Source organism: Phocoena sinus, chromosome 17 (assembly GCF_008692025.1).
Source record: "Phocoena sinus isolate mPhoSin1 chromosome 17, mPhoSin1.pri, whole genome shotgun sequence".
Classification (NCBI taxonomy): domain Eukaryota; kingdom Metazoa; phylum Chordata; class Mammalia; order Artiodactyla; family Phocoenidae; genus Phocoena; species Phocoena sinus.
In genome coordinates this window covers 40749225-40770666 of record NC_045779.1, presented here as the reverse complement: position 1 = coordinate 40770666, position 21442 = coordinate 40749225, and the positions used below count along the sequence as shown (strand labels likewise).

At 39.4% G+C, this 21442-nt stretch overlaps 1 protein-coding gene across 2 annotated transcripts in view; it reads right to left on the bottom strand.

Annotated features, from left to right (window-relative positions):
- Positions 1-21442, bottom strand: part of CPQ (carboxypeptidase Q) — a 478941-nt gene that overhangs the window by 351360 nt on the left and 106139 nt on the right. The window lies entirely within an intron of this gene.

The following is a 21442-nucleotide window of genomic DNA, read 5'->3' as shown; positions in this document are numbered from 1 at the left end:
CCACAGCTAGCTGGGAGGGAGTCCAGGAAAAAGTCTGGACCTGCCTAAGAGGCAAGAGACCGTTGTTTTGGGGTGCACGAGGAGAGGGGATTCCTTCTCTGTGTGCCCACAAAAGGCAGGGCACTGTCTAAGCAAGCTCCAGAGACAGGCATGAGCCACGGCTATCAGCTCAGACCCCAGAAATGGGCATGAAATGCTAATACTGCTGCTGCTGCCACCAAGAATCCTGTGCGTAAGCACAGGTCACGACCCACACACCACCCTCCCCCTGGGAGCCTGTGCAGCCCACCACTGCCAGGGTCCCGAGATCCAGGGACAACTTCAGCGCACCTCAGACTCTTGCAATGTCACGCCAGCCTCTGATGCTGCAGGCTCTCCCTGCATTCCAATCATGACTACCTTACCCCTCCCTCCCCCTGGCCTGAGAGACCAACAGAGCCCTAATCAGCCACTGCTTTAACCACCTCCTTATGGGCGGGTAACAGATGCCTGAGGGCAACCTACACGCAGAGGCAGGGCCAACCCAAAGCTGAGCCCCAGGCGCTGTGCAAACAAAGAAGAGAAAGGGAGATTTCTCTGTGCAGCCTCAGGAGCAGCAGATTAAATCCCCACAATCAACGTGATGAACCCTGCATCTGTGAATACCTGAATAGACAATGAATGTTCCCAAAATTGAGACAGTAGACTTTGGGAGCAACTGTAGACCTGTGATTTGCTATCTGTGACTAATTTGTTTCTTATTTTTATGTTTATCTTAGTTTAGTTTTTAGTGCTTCTTATCATTGGTGGATTTGTTTGATTTTGGTGCTCTCTCTTTTTTTAAATTATTTTTTACTTCATTATTTTTTCATTATTTATTTAATTTTATTTTTTCTTCCTTTTTTTCCTCACTTTTCTTCTCAGCCATGTGGCTGACAGGGTTTTGGTGCTCCAACCAGGTGAGAGGCCTGAGCCTCTGAGGGGGGACAGCCGACTTCAGGACGTTAGACCATGAGACCTCCTAGCCCCATGTAATATCAATCAGCAAGAGCTCTCCCAGGGATCTCTGTCTCAACACTAAGACCCAGCTCCACTCAACGACCAACAAGCTCCAATACTGGACACCCCATGCCAAACAACTAGCAAAACAGGAACACAACCCCACCCATTAGCAGAGAGGCTGCCTAAAATCATACTAAGTTCACAGACACATATACTAAGTTCAAAACACACCACCAGATGTGGCCCTGCCTACCAGAAAGACAAGATGCAGTCCCACACACCAGAATACAGGCACCAGTCCCCTCCACCATGAAGCCTACACAAGCCACTGAAACAACCTCATCCACTGGGGGCAGACACCAAAAACAACAGGAACTACAAACCTGCACCCTATGAAATGGAGACCCCCAAACACAGTAAGTAAAGCAAAATGAGAAGACAGAGAAATACACAGTAGATGAAGGAGCAAGGTAAAAACCCACCAGACCAAACAAATGAAGAGGAAATACATAGTCTACCTGAAAAAGAATTCAGAGTAATGATAATAAAGATGATCCAAAATCTTGGAAATAAAATGGAGAAAACACATGAAACATTTAACAAGGACTGAGAAGAACTAAAGAGCAAACAAACAATGATGAACAACACAATAAATGAAATGAAAAATTCTCTAGAAGGAATCAATAGCAGAATAACTGAGGCAGAAGAACAGATAAGTGAGCTGGAAGATAAAATACTGGAAATAACTGCCACATGGTAGAATAAAGAAAAAAGAATAAAAGAATTGAGGACAGTCTCTGGGACAACATTAAGCACACCAACATTCGAAATATAGGGGTCCCGGAAGAAGAAGAGAAAAAGAAAGGGTCTGAGAAAATATTTGAAGTGATTATAGTTAAAAACTTCCCTAACATGGGAAAGGAAATAGTCATCCAAGTCCAGGAAGTGTAAAGAATCCCATACAGGATAAATCCAAGGAGAAACACACCAGGACAAATATTAAGCAAACTATCAAAAATTAAATATAAAGAAAAAATATTAAAAGCAGCAAGGGAAAAGCAACAAATGACATACAAAGGAATCCCCATAAGGTTATCAGCTGATCTTTCAGCAGAAACTCTGCAAGCCAGAACGGAGTGGCAGGGCATATTTAAAGTAATGAAAGGGTAAAATCTACAACCAAGATTGCTCTACGCAGCAAGGATCTCATTCAGATTCCACAGGGAAATTAAAACCTTTACAGACAAGCAAAAGCTAAGAGAATTCAGCAACACCAAACCAGCTTTACAATAAATGCTAAAGGAACTTCTCTGGGCAGGAAACACAAGAGAAGGAAAAGACCTACAATAGTAAACCCAAAACAATTAAGAAAATGGTAATAGGAACACACATATCGATAACTACCTTAAATGTAAATGGAATAAATGCTCCAACCAAAAGACATAGATTGCCTGTATGGATACAAAAACAAGATCCATATATAAGTGGTCTCTAAGAAACTCACTTCAGACCTAGAGACACATACAGACTGAAAGTGAGGGGATGGAAAAACATATTCCATGCAAATGAAAATCAAAAGAAAGCTGCAGGAGCAATTCTCGTATCAGACACAATAGACTTTAAAATAAAGACTCTTACAAGAGACAAAGAAGGACACTACATAATGATTAAGGGATCAATCCAAGAGGAAGATATAACAATTGTAAATATTTATGCACCCAACATAGGAGCACCTCAATACATAAGACAAATGCTAACAGCCATAAAATGGGAAATTGACACTAACATTACTAAAGTAGGAGACTTTAACACCCCACTTTCACCAATGGACAGAGCTTCCAAAATGAAAATAAATAAGGAAACACAAGCTTTAAATGACACAATAGACTTGATGGACTTAACTGATATTTATAGGACATTCCATCTGAAAACAACAGAATACACATTTTTCTCAAGTGCTCATGGAACATTCTCCAGGATAGACCATATCTTGGGTCACACATCAAGCCTCGGGAAATTTTAAAAAATTGAAATCATATCAAGTATCTTTTCCAACCACACGCTATGAGACTAGATATTAATTACAGGGAAAAATCTGTAAAAAATACAAACACATGGAGGCTAAACAATACACTACTAAATAACCAAGAGATCAATGAAGAAATCAAAGAGGAAATGAAAAAATAGAAACAGATGACAATGAAAACAGGACGACTCAAAACCTATGGGATGCAGCAAAAGCAGTCCTAAAACGGAAGATTTTAGCAATACAATCCTACCTCAGGAACAAGAAAAAGCTCAAAAATACAACCTAACCTTACACCTAAAACAACTAGAGGAAGAAGAACAAAAAAAAAACCTCAAAGTTAGCAGAAGGAAAGAAATCATAAAGATCAGATCAGAAATAAATGAAATGATAGCAAAGATCAATAAAACTAAAAGCTGGTTCTTTGAGAAGATAAACAAATGGATAAACTGTTAGCCAGACTCATCAAGAAAAAAAAAGGGAGAAAACAAATCAACAGAGTTAGAAATGAAAAAGGGGAAGTAACAACTGACACTGCAGAAATACAACGGATCATGAGAGATTACTACAGGCAACTGTATGCCAAAAAAATGGACAACCTGGAAGAAATGGACACATTTTTAGAGAGGCACAACCTTCCGAGACTGAATCAGGAACAAATAGAAAACATAAACAGAACAAGCACAAGCACTGATGTTGAGACTGTGATTAAAAATCTTCCAACAAAAAAAGCCCAGGACCAGATGGCTTCACAGGAGAATTCTATCAAACATTTAGAGAAGAGCTAACACCTATCCTTCTCAAACTCTTCCAAAACATAGCAGAGGGAGGAACACTCCCAAACTCATTCTACAAGGCCACCATCACCCTGATACCAAAACTAAAGATGTCACAAAGAAAGGAAACTACAGGCCAATATCACTGATGAACATAGATGTAAAAATCCTCAACAAACTACTAGCAAAAAGAATCCAACAGCACAGTAAAGGATCATACAACATAAGCAAGTGGGGTTTATCCCAGGAATGCAAGGATTCTTCAATATACACAAATCAATCAATGTGATACACCATATTAACAAATTAAAGGATAAAGACCATATGATCATCTCAATAGATGCAGAAAAAGCTTTCGACAAAATTCAAAACCCATTTATGATAAAAACGCTCCAGAAAGTGGGCATAGAGGGAACCTACCTCGACATAATAAAGGTCATATATGACAAACCCACAGCCAACATCATTCTCAATGGTGAAAAACTGAATCCATTTCCTCTCAGATCAGGAACACGACAAGGTTGCCCACTCTCACTGCTATTTTTCAACATAGTTTTGGAAGTTTTAGCCATGGCAATCAGAGAAGCAAAAGAAAAAAAAAGGAATCCAAATCAGAAAAGAAAAAGTAAAACTGTCACTGTTTGTAGATGACATGATACTATACATAGAGAATCCTAAAGAGGCTACCAGAAAACTACTAAAGCTAATCAATGAATCTGGTAAAGTAGCAGGATACAAAATTAATGCACAGAAATCTCTGGCATTCCTATACACTAATGCCGAAAAATCTGAAAGAGAAATTAAGGAAACACTCCCATTTACCAATGCAACAAAAAGAATAAAATACCTAGGAATAAAACTACCTAAGGAGACGAAAGACCTGTATGCAGAAAAGTGATGAAAGAGATTAAAGATGATACAAACAGATGGAGAGATATACAATGTTCCTGTATTGGAAGAATCAACATTGTGAAAATGACTATACTACCTAAAGCCATCTACAGATTCAATGCAATCCCTATCAAACTACCACTGGCATTTTTCACAGAACTAGAACAAAAAAATTCACAATTTGTATGGAAACACAAAAGACCCCGAATAGCCAAAGCAATCTTGAGAAAGAAAAACAGAGCTGGAGGAATCAGGCTCTTGGACTTCAGACTATACTACAAAGCTACAGTAATCAAGACAGTATGGTAATGGCACAAAAACAGAAATATAGATTAATGCAACAGGATAGAAAGTCCAGAGATAAGCCACACACATATGGTCACCCTATCTTTGATAAAGGAGGCAAGATATACAATGGAGAAAAGGCAGCCTCCTCAATAAGTGGTGCTGGGAAAACTGGACAGCTACGTGTAAAAGAATGAAATTAGAGCACTTTCTAACACCATACACAAAAATAAACTCAAAATGGATTAAAGACCTAAATGTAAGGCCAGACACTATAAAACTCTTAGAGGAAAACATAGGCAGAACACTCTATGACATAAATCACAGCAAGACTCTTTTTGACCCACCTCATAGAGAAATGGAAATACAACAAAAATAAACAAATGGGAGCTAATGAAACTTAAAAGCTTTTGCACAGCAAAGGAAATCATAAGCAAGATGAAAAGACAACCCTCAGAATGGGAGAAAATATTTGCAAATGAAGCAACTGACAAAGGATTAATCTGCAAAATATAAGCAGCTCATGCAGCTCAACATCAAAAACACAAACAACCGAACCCAAAAATGGGCAAAGACCTAAATAGACATTTCTCCAAAGAAGATATACAGATTGCCAATAAACACATCAAAGGATGCTCAACATCACTAATCATTACAGAAATGCAAATCCAAACCACAATGAGGTATCACCTCACACAGCTCAGAATGGCCATCATCAAAATATCTACAAACAATAAATGCTGGGTGTGGAGAAAAGGAAACCCTCTTGCACTGTTGGTGGGAACATACATTAATACACCCACTATGGAGATTCCTTAAAAAACTAAGAATAGAACTACCATATAACCCAGCAATACTACTACTGGGCATATACCCTGAGAAAACCATAATTCAAAAAGAGACAGGTACCACATTGTTCATTGCAGCACTATTTAGCCAGGGCATGGAATCAACCTAAGTGTCCATCAATAGATGAATGGATAAAGAAGAAGTGGCACATATATACAATGGAATATTACTCAGCCATAAAAAGAAACGAAATTGAGTTACCTGTAGTGAGGTGGATGGACCTAGAGTCTGTCATACAGAGTGAAGTCAGAAAGAGAAAGACAAATACCGTATGCTAACACATATATATGGAATCTTAAAAAAAAAAAAATGGTTCTCATGAACCTAGTGGCAGGACAGGAATAAAAATGCAGTTGTAGGGCTTTCCTGGTGGCGCAGTGGTTGAGAGTCCACCTGCCGATGCAGGGGACATGGGCTCGTGCCCCGGTCCGGAAAGATCCCACATGCCGCAGAGCAGCTGGGCCCGTGAGCCATGGCCACTGAGCCTGTGCATCCAGAGCCTGTGCTCTGCAATGGGAGAGGCCACAACAGTGAGAGGTCCACGTACCTCAAAAAAAAAAAAATGCAGATGTAGAGGGCTTCCCTGGTGGCACAGTGGTTGAGAGTCCGCCTGCCGATGCAGAGGACACGGGTTCATGCCCCGGTCCGGGAAGATCCCACATGCCACGGAGAGGCTGGGCCCGTGAGCCATGGCCGCTGAGCCTGCACGTCCAGAGCCTGTGCTCTGCAGCAGGAGAGGCCACAACAGTGAGAGGCCCACGTACTGCCAAAAAAAAAAAAAAAAAAAAAAAAATGCAGATGTAGAGAATGGACTTGAGGACACGGGGAGGGGGAGGGGTAAACTGGGATGAAGTGAGAGAGTGGCATGGACATATATACACTACCAAATGTAAAATAGATAGCTAGTGGGAAGCAATAGCATTGCACAGGGAGATCATCTCAGTGCTTTGTGACCACCCAGAAGTCTGGGGTAGGGAGGGTGGGAGGGAGACGCAAGAGGGAGGGGTTATGGGGATATATGTATATGTATAGCTGATTCATTTTGTTATACAGCAGAAACTAACACAACATTTAAAGCAATTATACTCCTATAAAGACGTTAAAAAGATTATCTTGCAGAGCAAGAGTCCTTTGGAAAATAAAATAAAATAAAAATGACGGTAATACACAGAATTTTTGCTGTCTATTATAATTCTATCTCATAAATTTAAGTATCTGTTTAACATACTTTACCAGTAAAATATTTCAGCATGTCTCACATTTTCTTGTCAATTTCATTTATTTTTATTCTGTGTCTGAAAACAGTCATATTATCTGAAATATTATTTTGATGAATTCTTAATATACCTCAAAATTTATACATCTAATTAGGTTTTCTCCCATTTTCTTCTACAGCAATATCAATAAGGTTAGTAAAAACTAAAAATGGGGCTTCCCTGGTAGCGCAGTGGTTGAGAATCTGCCTGCCAATGCAGGGGACACGGGTTCGAGCCCTGGTCTGGGAGGATCCCACATGCCGCGGAGCAACTAAGCCCGTGCACCACAACTAATGAGCCTGCGCTCTAGAGCCTGTGAGCCACAACTACTGAGCCCGCGTGCCACAACTACTGAAACCCGTGCACCCAACAAAGAGTAGCCCCCGCTCGATGCAATTAAAGAAAACTCGCGTGCAGCAATGAAGACCCAACGCAACCAAAATTAATTAATTAATTTTAAAAAATAATAAAAAGAATTTAAGAATCTTGACCATCATGAGACCCTGGAAAAGCATAAGGACAACAAGCTCCCACCTAGATCGTCTAAGCTCCTATCCTTTCCACATCTTATAGGCACCCAAAGGAGTAAACAGGTGGGTTTAGGGGATATTTGAACTATAATTAAATAAAGAGGGTGCCTTTCCTCCCACAGGCTTTGCATGAGAAGTTTGTCTTTTGAAGTTCCAAAATTCAACTCTAGAGAATTTTAGCAAAAATACATTGGATTTCTCTCTCAAATGGGGGACAGGAATAGAAAACAATATCAGAAATGCTAGAAGCCACCACGTTTGAGAGGAGAGGGCTGTAAGCCAAGCTGTGTGATGACAAGGATCAGGGACTTTCTGTGCTGGGTGTGTCCAAGCTCATTGTGATCCCACAACAAACTCTCCCAAAGCCTGGCCAGACACCTGGCAGCTACAGCTCAGCTACCAAGACCCACTTCACTTGTTCATAAGTTTATTTTTCCTTCTTTAGCTCAAAAAAAGACATAGGTAATTTCAAAGGCATTTTTCCCCCATTTTCTTAAAATAGAACTATATTGTTACAATCTTACCAGTCTTCCTAAAAATCACTAACTAAACAGTTTGGTAAAACTGAATAGACTACAAATGAGGACAAAATTAACATTATCTGGATTCAACAGCAACACCAAGATGCAGGCATGGTCTCAGTAGAGTGACGAAAAATTAACAACAGTACCAAACCCCAGCTTTGCCCAAGGCCATAAAAAGTGCACTTTTCCTTGAGGGGTGTGAATCCCTCACATATGTTCACCCTGCCATTGTCTGTGGTCCCAAGCTTAATACATTCAACTGTCTGACAAACTAAACTGGGTAAAGAAACTTTCACATGTGAATATAAACATACTTTGGTTTCACGGTTGGTCTGGGTCTGAGCACAAACTGCCTTTACAATTTAGTATCTAAAACTGATCCTGTGTATTCTAGATCAATGATTTCAAACTTGAACTTTAAAGAAACTATGCTTGCGGTATATATATATATATATATATATATACACACACAATGGGATACTACTTAACCATAAAAAAGAATGAAATTTTGCCATTTGCGGCAACATGGGTGGACTTGGAGGGCATTATGCTATAAATGAAATAAGTCAGACAGAGAAAGACAAATATTTTATGGTATCACTCATATGTGGAATCTAAAAAATACAACTAGTTAATATAACGAGAAAGAAGCAGACTCACAGATATGGAGAACAAACTAGTGGTTACCGGTGGCGAGAGGGAAGGGAGGAGGGTCAATATAGGGGTAGGGGATTAAGAGATACAAACTACTATGTATAAAATAAGCTACAAGGATATATTGTACAACACGAGGAATATAGCCAATATTTTATAATAACTATAAATGGAGTATAAACTTTAAAATTTGTGATTATACACCTGTAACATATAATATTATACATCAACTATACTTCAATTAAAAAAAAGAAACTATGGTTGTACCTACCTTCATGAAGCACAAATTTCTTGAGAAGAAACTGTCAGAAAGTATAGGATGAATGATCTCCGAGATATATACAGTTCAGTGAAAAGAGCAAAGATCATTGACTGTGCAGGTAGAAAGGGAAAGAATATACAATATGCTTCTATACCACAGACTGTCGTAAGAAGGATTCATGGGCAACAGCTAAGTGGTTTCCTCTAGTAAAGGGAACAGGAACCAGAGATCAGCGGTTCAATAGAGACTTACTTCCCCTTGCGCTGCTGGAATTTCTCTTTATTGTGGTCATATATTAATTTCCTCTGCCCTCTCTTCCCCGTTTTAGTAAATCATGAAAGATGTTAATCATATAAAAAATATTTACATCTTAATAGTTTGTGGTCTTTATTTCAGTTCTTTTTTCTCCGTAAATAAATATCCATAGAATACAAATCTGCAATGTTTTATCTCCCCCATCTCATTCTTTTTTTCTCCAGAGATAACACTTATTATCTAAATGTGGTGTTCAAACTATACACGTGTTTAAACCTTCACTATATATAAACGTTTAAATATAGAATTCTTTGTGTGTTTAACTAACTTCCTATAAATTGTATGACACATACCTATAATTCATCAACTCACTTTTCAACATTCAGTGTTGATTCAGGCTGATACATGTAACTCTAGTTCATCCGTCTGAACTGCTTTCTAGTACTCCACTGTCTAAATCTGCTCCAATTTATTTACCCACTCCCCTGTAATAATAATTCCTTATTATTGCCAGCAGCAATGCAATAAACGTTCTTGTACAGGTCTCCTTAAGTACTGTGTGAGAGTTTCTTTAGGGTGTGTGTCTAGAATCAGGATTTGCTCATTTGCATAGCAGTTCTCAAGCAGCAACTCATACTCTGGTAGCACTTGGAGTTTCTGCTGCCCCAGAGCATTTTGCTAGAGTCAAACTTTTAAAATTTCGTTAGACGTAAATATTATCTCACTTTTATTATACGTTCAATAAGTATATAAGTTGGAAATGGGGGAGGAATGGCGTGAGGCTCTAGGGCACCACCAAGATACAAGAAGACAAACACACTGCTGAGCCAATGTCTCCAACTAAAATAGAAGCAAAATTCATTAAAGCTATGCTAGCTTCATCCCCTCGTCCATCCTACCTCATGCTGGTAACATCGGACTCCGCTCCCTAAATCCCAGCTTTGTTCCATCCCCAGACTTCAGTACCCTGTTTACAAGGGCTCTGGTGGCCACTCAAAATCCTATGACTGGCCCCATTGCCAGCCGTGACTCAGAACCAGCCTCTAGACCCATGCGGAGGGCCGAGTGCATCTCTGCTACCAGCCCCAGCCAGCCAGGTTTCATTCCTACCAAGTCCTACTGTGGAGGGCATGCGAGAGACTAACATCGCTACAGAAATAAACCCCATGTCAACCAAGTGAGGTCATGTGGTGTGACCAAAGCCATATGAGGGGGACAACTGAGAGAAGTCCCAAGTGTCAGAAATCCATGGAAAAACTACCACAAGGGACAACCTACAATGGGGTTTGAGTCTGGCTCAGCAGTTCTTTTTGGTAATTGAACTAGACACACAAATCAATAACTGCACAGAAGGAATCTGGTAACGCCAATTGTGTCATGTAGCTTAGCAAATACTACAGAGAGAAATAAACATTACAAACAACTGAAATATCCAATAATGAAGGACTCAGATAATAAAACGCTATGTGGCAGGCATTGAATGCTCTAAATGCATTGTCTCACCCTCACTCTAACCCTATGGGGTGAACACTATTATCACCATTTTGCAGAAAACACAACAGAGCCTTTGGAAGGTTAAATAATTTGATAAAGGTCATGTTGCCAATTAGCAATCGAATCACGAGACAACCTCAAAGCCAGGTTCTGAACAATTATACTATACAGACATTAAAATGAGGAGAAATGTTCACAGTGTAAACACATATAAACATTCAAATGAAAAAGAAAATAGAGTATGTATACAGACCGAAATGTTCTTAGCTCTTACTTTTGGGCAACAGGATTTCATGTTATTTTATATTCCTACTTGTGCTTTTCTTTATTTTTCATTAGCATTACTTTTAAAATCAGGAAAGTACTGTTTTAAAAGACCATATGTAACTTACACTTCCTGCTTGCACATCATTAGCTATTCAGTTTTCGTTCAGACCAGTATATCACCTGTGGTACCCACAAATGAGGGCTTAGTAAATGCTCTTCAGGATGAAAATAATGCATAAATGCAGTCTGATGGCAAATGTCCTGTTCCATGAACTGAGAGAGACAGCCAGCAGCCTTCTCAGAAAACAAGGCCCTGAATGTTTTGTGGTAAAATCTCCCCCAAATTAAGTGGAGAAAATCCACTTGAAAGGTAAGGCAACACAATGTGGCAGTCTGAATAAAAAGACACTTTGCAAAGCATTCTTTCACTAAAAGCCATATTAGCTTTAAAGTCATTTGGATCATAGTAAGACTGACAGATATATGACAAGATGGCAACGTAAAGGAGGAAGCGAACTTTATTTAGTAAACAATGAGATTAACAGTTGCCTGTGAAGGTGAGACTGGAAATTATTTCATTGATCCTGTATGATCAAGCGAGTATAAGCTATTGTTTGGTTCAGCAGATTTTTGAAAACCAAAAAACTAGATATCCTACTAACATAACTCAGGAATTCTCATATCAAATACAAATTATGCAACTTCTAGTAATATTGATAACCAAAGAAATTCACCCCAAATCGTTCAGAGAATTTTTTTAACTTTGTCCCGGTCACATGATATAGTAGCAAAGATTAAAACTCCCAACTCTTTACAGCTAGTTCTTTATGCTTGACTAAGAGATACCAATTTAGGCTACCATCTAATCTCCCTTCCCTTCTTTCCTCACCCTAGAAATAATTTCTGTCCTAAGAAAGGTAAGAATGCATAAGATGACCTTAGCAAGGTTTTCTTCAGTCTACCTTTGTAGCTTTCCAGTCCTATCACCACCCACTTATTTCTTCTCTCTATAAACATACTCCTCCGGTCATAAGGTAAATTCATCGGAAACTTTTACACCCTCATGCCTCTGCTCTTCTTTCCCGTCCTAAGAATATGTTTTCTTGCTTCTTAGCCTGAATGAATCCTTCATCCTTCAATGTCATGTCCCTCTGAAGGCTTGTTCAACCCACACATGCAACTAATCCCCATCTTCTCTATGTTCCCATCTTATTTACACCAGTGCTTTTCTCCTTATTTGACTCATCTGGGTATCATCGCCACCTGACCCTGGGCTGGGCATACAGTGGGTGCCAATGCAATAACCAATTACTGAGCACCTGCCATGTGAGAAGTGCTACCTTAGGGGCTACAGAGACAGAGATTATAGGCAGCTCTTTTCTGAATCAAGCTCACAATACATTGATTTGATAGCTAAGTAAACATGAATCACTGTTATGGCAGTATCAAGAGAGAATTCAATCGTTTGTATATAGAATTTAACTAAAGAAAATAAGAAATGCCACAAGGGTGGAATTCGTGACCACCCTGGTCCATTGTTAACATTTTGTGGCACCTGGGGAATTTCTATAAGAGGACATGAATGTTTTCTATGGAATCAACCTCAAAAGGTCAGTGTATTAAAAAGTAACCCTATTATCCACTGTCTTCAGCCAACTTCCTTCCCCAGGCCTCTCCTTTCTCTCTGCGACATCACTATGGTTTTTCTACTAACTCAGACTTGAAAGCTCTGTAATCTCTGATTCCTCCCATTCCTGATGTTTCATATCTAAAAGGCATTCACTGATCTTTATTTACTAATATCCATGGGGGAATTTTCTGGCAGTCCGGTTGTTAGGACTCAGCACTTTCACTGTGGGGGCCTGGGTTCAATCCCTGGTCAGGGAACTAAGATCCTACAAGACACATGGCATGGCAAAAAAAAAAAATTCTTGTCTCCATTTCTGAGGCCATTAGTCCAAACTATTAGTCCCTCAGGTCTGAACTCCCTGTGATCTTTCTCCTTTCCATCTATTTGTCACAGAGCCAAGAGAATGTTTTCTGAAAAATGTTTATCCAAAAATTCCCCTATTTCTAAGTGTATACCAGTTCCCACTGGTTATAAATCTGGTCCTACCTTAGGTTTCCACCATTATTCAGACGTCACCTTCTGTCATCTATATGCACCATTCATAAGTGCCCTACACATTACCTTGTCATATACAAGGATGAAATAAAGAAGTTATGATCACCAACAAAATGTACTTCTCAAGGTCTTCTTGGAAGAATTCCTAAGCAAGGTGGTCACAATGCTGATAATTCTCGGGCTCAGTGGCAAATAACAGGGATTAACTGCAATTTAATCAAGTTTTGACAGTTTCACCCTCAACTTCCTTCAAAAATACTAGGTGGATGACATCTGGTCCCAGGGGTTTATTTATCAGCCACTTTGTCAATCAGGCCTTGAGGACCCAATGATTTACCAGTAGTTGATCTAAAACCTTTAAGCCATCTACTTCTAAAGAGGACAAATCTTAATATTTCCTCAGGAAAATGTTGCAATTTGATGATATAAAGTTCTGAAACTTCCTGGAAAATTTACATGCACTGTTTTCAGACAAAGAAAATCAAGAATGTAAGGAGTGTGCTACAAGCCCTGGCCTATGGACTGCCCCTGGAGAAATCAAAGTGGCTTCAGCTAATTTATATTATTGATGCACTTTTCCAACAACCATGAAAATGGCACTGATTGTTAGGAAATCACTTTCAATGTGAAATGCATCACGAATTTTTTCTTTACTGTTTTAAGAGTACAAAACATGTGCTCACCAACTTGCTTCAAGTGACTGTAATTCCAAGAACACAATGAGGCTGTCAAAGAGGACTTTTACAGACTAAGAAAAAGACAGAAGTTCCAATTAAATCTAGAGCAATAACCTGACATAGCTACAGAGACATCAGCCTTGGACTGTTGGTGAGGCAATGAACCAGAAACTAGGAAGTAGGAAACGAAAAGACAAAATGAAAAGACAGAGTCCAAAACAAAAAGGAATAAGAGAGAAATAAAGAGAGTAAAAGAGGAGGGCAGAGATGGTTAGTACAGAGAGGTACAGAGAAAGAAACACACAGAGAGACAGAGCAAATAAGAGAGATACAAAGAGAAAGAGAAATAAAGAGACACAGATTCACAACTATTGAGAAGAAATATCTAAATTTCCTAGTTCTACATGATGAAGTTCAATACTAATTGTAGTCTTTTGATTATTGAACACATTTCTTAGATTCACCCACAATATCAGTTATCAAAAACCTATAGTTATTAAACAATGATATTTTCCATTAGTAAAAAGGAGTCAGAGCTTTGCTAAAGGAAAGGAAGGGATGAAATGTGAGCTGGGGAAAGGTGTTTTTTAGAAAGGATACCTGGGTACTATCAACCTACATTATTTCATCATCAAGTCTCCAGGGAACATTATCCATACTTTTAGATTTAAAAAGAAAACCTCTTCCTAGAAGATTTTCCAAAAAATTAAACTAATGTGATTTAAAGGTCTTACTGTACTGAAGGCTACACAAAGCAAATGAAAACAGACATCATCCCTGCTTCCAGAGCTTTGAACGTTAGAGGATAAAAATGACAGAGATATGTATTACATGAAAACTAAAACCTGTAAGTAAAAAGTAAAGATTTTACATAATATAAGCATAAATCGAAGTGATTATCATAAGATTATGGATGAAGAGGTAACTGGATAATGTTTAAAAAGTAAAGGAGAGGGCTTCCCTGGTGGCGTAGTGGTTGAGAGTCCGCCTGCCGATGCAGGGGACACTGGTTCGTGCCCCGGTCTGGGAAGATCCCACATGCTGCGGAGCGGCTGGGCCCGTGAGCCATGGCCGCTGGGCCTGCGCGTCTGGAGCCTGTGCTCCACAACGGGAGAGGCCACAACAGTGAGAGGCCCGCGTTCCGCAAAAAAAAAAAAAAAAAAAAAAAAAAAAAGTAAAGGAGAAGTGGTTTCCTTTCCTCTTGGAGAATATGACAAATTACCCAGATACCTACCTTAACCTCATGACTCATGGACTGACAAGTGGATTTCTGTTTTTAGTATCAGATACAAAGTGCTGGGCTAATTATACTCCTTAGTTTATAGCATACCATCTTCATTGGCCTATTCAAGGCAAGCATCTTGTTTTATTTTCTTGTTTTTAATTTATTTATTCTCTTTTATCCCCATCTTCATTCCTACCTCCAACCCATGTCCTGGGTAGGCAACCATTCTAAGATATTTTTTGCTTATATGCCTTCTTGTAAAATGTGAACTATAATTCTGAGTACCTGCAAAAATTGTATGTATATGTATGCAACTGTATTATATATGTCACTCTATTTTTTACTTTTATTACCCGGCTTTATACATGTAAGATACATCCATGTTGAGATATATATATATATATATATATATATTCCTTTGCTATATATATTAGTCTGCTGCTTCCAACTTCTGTATAACATACCCTGAGGAGCATCTACCACATTTTACATGTCTACTCTCCCAGTGATGGACCTCCAGATGGACACTACCCCCCCAAATTAGGCCATAATAATCATCCTTGTTATGTACCCTTAGGGACCTCTGTGACAATTTCTTTGGGAAATATACTAAGGAAGTGAATTATTTGTTCATTGCGTATGAAAATATATTTAAGTGGGCTAAATATTACCAGTTTGCTCTCCAGAACTGTGGCACCATGCTTCAGGCCCACCAATAAATGTATAAGGAAGGGTTCCTATATCACCACAGCATCACCAATGCATTTTACAACTCTGCTGTAAAATGATCTCATTTTTAAAACTTGCATTGTTCTGATTGCTAATGAGTTAAGATCTCTTCATACACTTGTTAGCATTCAGGCTTCCTCTTCTTTAAACTGCTTATTCAGAGCCTTTGTCCATTTTTCTATTAGGGTTACTGCCTTTTTCTTTTGATTTCCAGTAATTCATAGCCTACATATTAATCTCATAATGATTTTAGACAGTGTTAGTATCTTCTCCCATTTTTCCATCTGCCTAACAGCTTTGTGCATGGTATCCTTCATTGAACAGAAATTCTTAATTCTGATGCAATCAAATTCGGTAATGTTTTCGTCTTGTGGTTTGTGCTTTTTAAGTTGTGTCTGTGTGAGAGTGTAAAGGCACACAGGAGACAGATGTGGTGGCCCTACTCTTGAGGAAACAGCCAAGAGGAAAACAGATATACCTGCAAGATGTGGGCAGAAAGATCCACCATGAGGCTAGGTGAAGAAGAAGGCCATTGGGAAGGTATGACTTAGGACATGACTCTGCCACATATTATATGCTGTTACCTTGGACAAAGTGCTAAACCTCCCAGAGCCTGCCATCTGTCAAGTGTGAACAACACCTATCCCAAAAGACAATGTAAGTAAAAGAATCTGCACAGTCACTAGTGTATCATAGACAGGCTCTCAATAAATGAGTTCCTTTGCCCCCTTCCTCCTCATTTCCAATCCTGATTTGATGCTGAGAGAGGGAATTTGCAACCTGTGACATTTTGGAATCAGATCCTTCAGCTGATCCCACACCTCCAAACTCTAAGTATCACCTGTGGATACAGGCTCCTAAGAGCACTTCTGCTCATACTGCAATTAGATATCAGACAAAGATTAAGCCCTGAAAAAAAAAACCAAAAAAACAAACAAAAAAAAACAGTGAAAATGCTGTTTTCCTGATGAGACCAAAGGAGGAAAAGAGGACAGGTACAAATAACTAACTATCTGATGATGGGACCTTGCGCGTAAATTAGTTAGCATCTCACTAAGAAATGGATCAAAGTATTGGTTGTAGAATGTCTTCGTTTGGTGGCTGTGCTGGGAGTATGCTGGAAGGCTGTTTTAGGTTTCCATACGATTAGACCAGTGAGATTTTGGAATAAGCTTAATCTGTAGCTTTCTGATCCATGTTGCTGAAGTTTTCAGAAAGAACTGACTGGTAAACAACCTCATTGTGACCTGACTGATGTTTATTTATCCTTCTCTTTCCTATGCGCCTTCACTTCAGATGCAAACCAAAACTTATTGTTATTCGGATATGACATAAAGACCTATGGAAATCACATGAGGCTAAAGGAAGCTTGAGTATAAATAAGTTTTGTTGTTTTTTTTATTAAGTTTTTAAATATCCTTTTCAAATGTGTGATATGTATCACAAATCTACCCATCAGGTCAATAGCTATTTAATATGCATTTGTATCACATTACTAGGTATAGCACTAAATGAGATACACAGATAAATAAGATGTGGCTTTTACCCCAGAGGAGGTCACAGTTTCTCAGAAGAGATAACCGTGTGAACAATCAACTACAGGAAACTGTGATCATTGTATAATATAAGCAAACAAAGTGCTACGAGAATGGAGATGAAAGAACAATTACATTTATTTAGGTTTACGTTCAAGAAAGACTTTAGAGAAAAGATCCACTTTAAATGAGTCTTTAAAAATGAGCAGGGATTTTCCAAGCAGAGAAGGGTCAGGTTGGGTTGGGATTAGGGTTGGGTTAGCAGAGCTCCAGGAAGCAGTTTTTAAGTCAAGGAAGTATGAACACGTCCAGGCAAGAGCAGCTAGGACCATGGTGTGTGGCTAGGGAGGAACTAGACACAAGCCTAGAAGCACAGCCTGGGGTCACTTTTTTAAAGGTCATAAGAATTTGAGCTATATCCTGAACAGTGAAAAGATTTTAAGAAAGGGAGTGACATAATGAGATCTATATTTTACAAAGACAATTGAAGCAGCAGTATGGAAATTGATTAAAATGAGACTGGAGTCAGGAAGATCAGTTAGGAAGCGACTGTAACACTGTAGGCAGGAGATGTTAGGTCCTCAACTCTGATGTGAGAGTGAGAATAGGAAACTGGAGTCATTTGACATTTAAGTCTTGGTGACCAACTGAATGTTGGAGTGAGATAAATGGAAAGACTCAATCGTTCAACGAATATTTCTCAAAACTTTTCTGTGTATGAAACATTACGTTAAGAGCTAGGGCAGAATTTCTCAACTTCAGCACTACTGGCATCTTAGAATGGATAATTATTTGATGTGGGGGAAGGGGAAGGCTGTTCTGTACACTGTGGGATGTTTAGCAATATTCCTGACCTCCACCCACTAAAGGCAAGTAGCACCCCCTCTCAGTCATGACCATCAGAAGTGTGTCCAGACATTGCCAAATTTCCTCTAGGGAGCAAAATTATCACCAGTTGAGAACCACTGAAACTGGGATCTCTGATTCTGAGAGGCTTATTATCTGTAGAGAAATGCTTATGACATAAGCAAGTATAGGGCACAAGCAAAGCAGAAAGGAGGAAGTTGTCAATACTTCCTTGGGGGTGAGCAAGCATAGGAAATGTCTCCACAGAAGAGGAGACATTCAAGCTGAATCCTTAAATAAGGGCGTTCCTGATAGGGGACAAAAACATGAAAGCAAGATACCATATCAGATACTAGCAGAAGTTTGAGGCTCTGAGCCTGAGCTCTCGGCGGTTGGTAATGTCATTAATGAATATGAGAAACACAGACAAGATGCTGAATTTGTGGGGCTTGCAGGACATCCAGTAGTCCTTGGAAATGCAAGTAGGAAGTCTTCTCCCAGCTCTCCACAGAGAGCTCACAGAGCCCTAACCCGGGCACACAAGTAAACTAATACACACTGTAATACTCAAGTCTAGAATTGGAAAGTTTAAAAAATTCGCTCTGGTTACATAAGGAATCCATAGCACATGCCTAGGAGAATACTGCTCTTGTGATCTTGTGATCATCTTCACTGATCCCTTGTGGATTCTCAGAAAAACCACAGCCTTTCTAACCTAGAAAGATGTTACAGATTCATTTGCCAGCCATCTCTCATTTTATAGGTGACGAAATTAAGGCCCATAGAGATTAAATGACTGAGCCAGAGTCACACAACTAGTAGGTGGCTAAACCAAGGATATGACATGGGTCTCCTGGGAGATGAGATCTGCACCTGTACCTAGAGGTCCCTTTATGCAGACTTTACCCTATCTCCTGTGGGAATTTTTCCACAGCTGGTCCAGCCTAACTCTCCAGTCTCCTTAGAGCTTAAAATAGCCCAGTTGCCAGACAATTGTTTATCTACCTTGAGTTCCATGGAATGAAGAATGGGGTGAAAGTGAGTCTTGGGACACCACAATAGATTCCAGCGAGTAAAATTCACTTCCCCTGGGTTTTTAAGGGCCCAGGAGCAATCTGTAACTTGGCTCAGCTTTCCCAGGCAGAGAGCCAGGGAAGAGCAGGCCCAGTTACAGAAACAAGAAATGAGGATACAAAAGAAAGGAAAATGAGAAAGAATGTCCAAAGGTACAGATACCAGTAACACCTGCAGTATAAGTACCAGCAACTTTTGAGACAGATCTGCTTCAGTCAAATGGATAAAAAGGGAAATCTTATAAATGAAAATAACATTAAAATATCTGTATGTGAGGCAATACAGTCTAATGACTAAAAGCACAAAGTCTGGAGTTTGACAGTGGTTCATACCTGAACTTGGTCTCTCACTAGCTGTGTAACCCTGGGCAAATTACCTAATCTCTTGTAGTCTGGTTTTCTCATTTGTTAAAATCAAAACATAACAAAACAAACAAACAAATAAAGATATTGATAGTTAGGAGGGCTAAAAAGGAAATAAATATGTATGTATGCTGGTGTCTAACACAGATTAGTAACCACAGAAGGCAATTAAACAAACTCCTGGTTGACAATATAGAACCCAAGCTGAGGGGTCCCTAACACCTTAGAGGACTCTACCACATTCACACAGCCTCAGAGAGACCAAAACTAGCCGTCCCAGTGGTTCTTCCAGAATGGTACAGTGAGAAACTTGGCAGATCTTCCTCCCTACAAAACATTTAACTGGGAAAAAATATTTTTAAAAAATCACTTACAGTCTCTCAAAACTGTCCTAAGGGCATACAGCAAGTGGAGAAACATTCATTCAAGAAAAGATACTAAATCTAAGTTAGAATAATGAGAGTCTGTAGCATTTGGTCATCACCTGCTTCCTTCTCCCATCGCCAACTGCACGTTATAGAAACTCTATTATGGCCACTCCACTCCAAGAGGACTAGGTCCCCATTCCTCTACCCAGCCCCTACTTGTATGGTGGAAGTCCTACCCCAAGTATAGCCATGAGAAAACTGGGACCCTGATCACTGCTATCTTAGCTCATTCATAGGCAGAGGTCTCATGCTGGGAGAGGCAAGCTGAAAAGACCAGTAGCTACCACCATCCCCTTCTAGCACCTGCCAGGGATATCACTCTGGGGAAGCAGGCCACTATCACTATGCCTAGCTCCTGGGAACTCCCAGGGAAGAGGCAACCCAGGAGGATGAAGAGCTTTGCAGTTCTTAACCAGGGTAGTGACTTTATTTGGAACAGAGCACAAAGAATCCCATGCCTAAGGGTGTTGTTGGAAATGATGGAGAGCTTGGTAGAGAACAAGTTAGGGGGTACTGGTAGCTTTATGATACTGCTAACAACAAGCAAAATGGCAAAACAATCAGAAGTTTAACAAAAAGAAACAGGGAGGAAAAAGCGACCAAGAAAAACCCTCCCTGGATCACAATAAACCCTGGGGGTTGGGAAGGCTATCCACATGGTCCTACTTAGGAACAATCAAAAACCGGACATGGGTCAGATTGAAAACATTTTCCAAGTGGCACACAGATCCATCAACAAAGGGCAGAAGCCTTACTGGCACAAGAGGCTCAAGCACAACCTCTAACCAAATACTGGCTGAAAAATACGCTATTCTGACACGGGAAAATATGATTAAGCTAGGCTTAATAGATAGATTGATACAGATTATGCAATCTGAAGAACAGAGAGAAAAAGAGTGGAGGAACAATGAGCAGAGCCTCAGAGAAATGTGGGACACCTTTAAGTGCACCAACATACTCATAATGGAAGTACCAGAAGGAAAAGAGAACGAAACAGGGATAGAAAATATATTCATAGTAAAAAAAAAAAGCTGAAAACTTCCCGAATTGATGAAAAACATTAATCTATACGTGAAGCTCAAAAACCTCTAAGCAAGATAAAAGCAAAGAAATTCCCACCTACATATGTCAAAATTAAAATGTTGAAAACGAAAAATAAAGAAAAAAATCTTGAAATCACTAAGCGCAAAATGACTTGTCACAGGAGCATACCTCATTTTATTGTGCTTTGCAGATATTGTGTTTTTTACAAATTGAAGGTTGTGGCAACCCTGTGTTGAGAAAGTCTATTGGTGCCATTTTCCCAACAGCATTATTTTTTATTTAAGGTATGTACATTGTTTTAGACATACTGCTATTACACACTTAATAAACTATGGTATAGTGTAAAC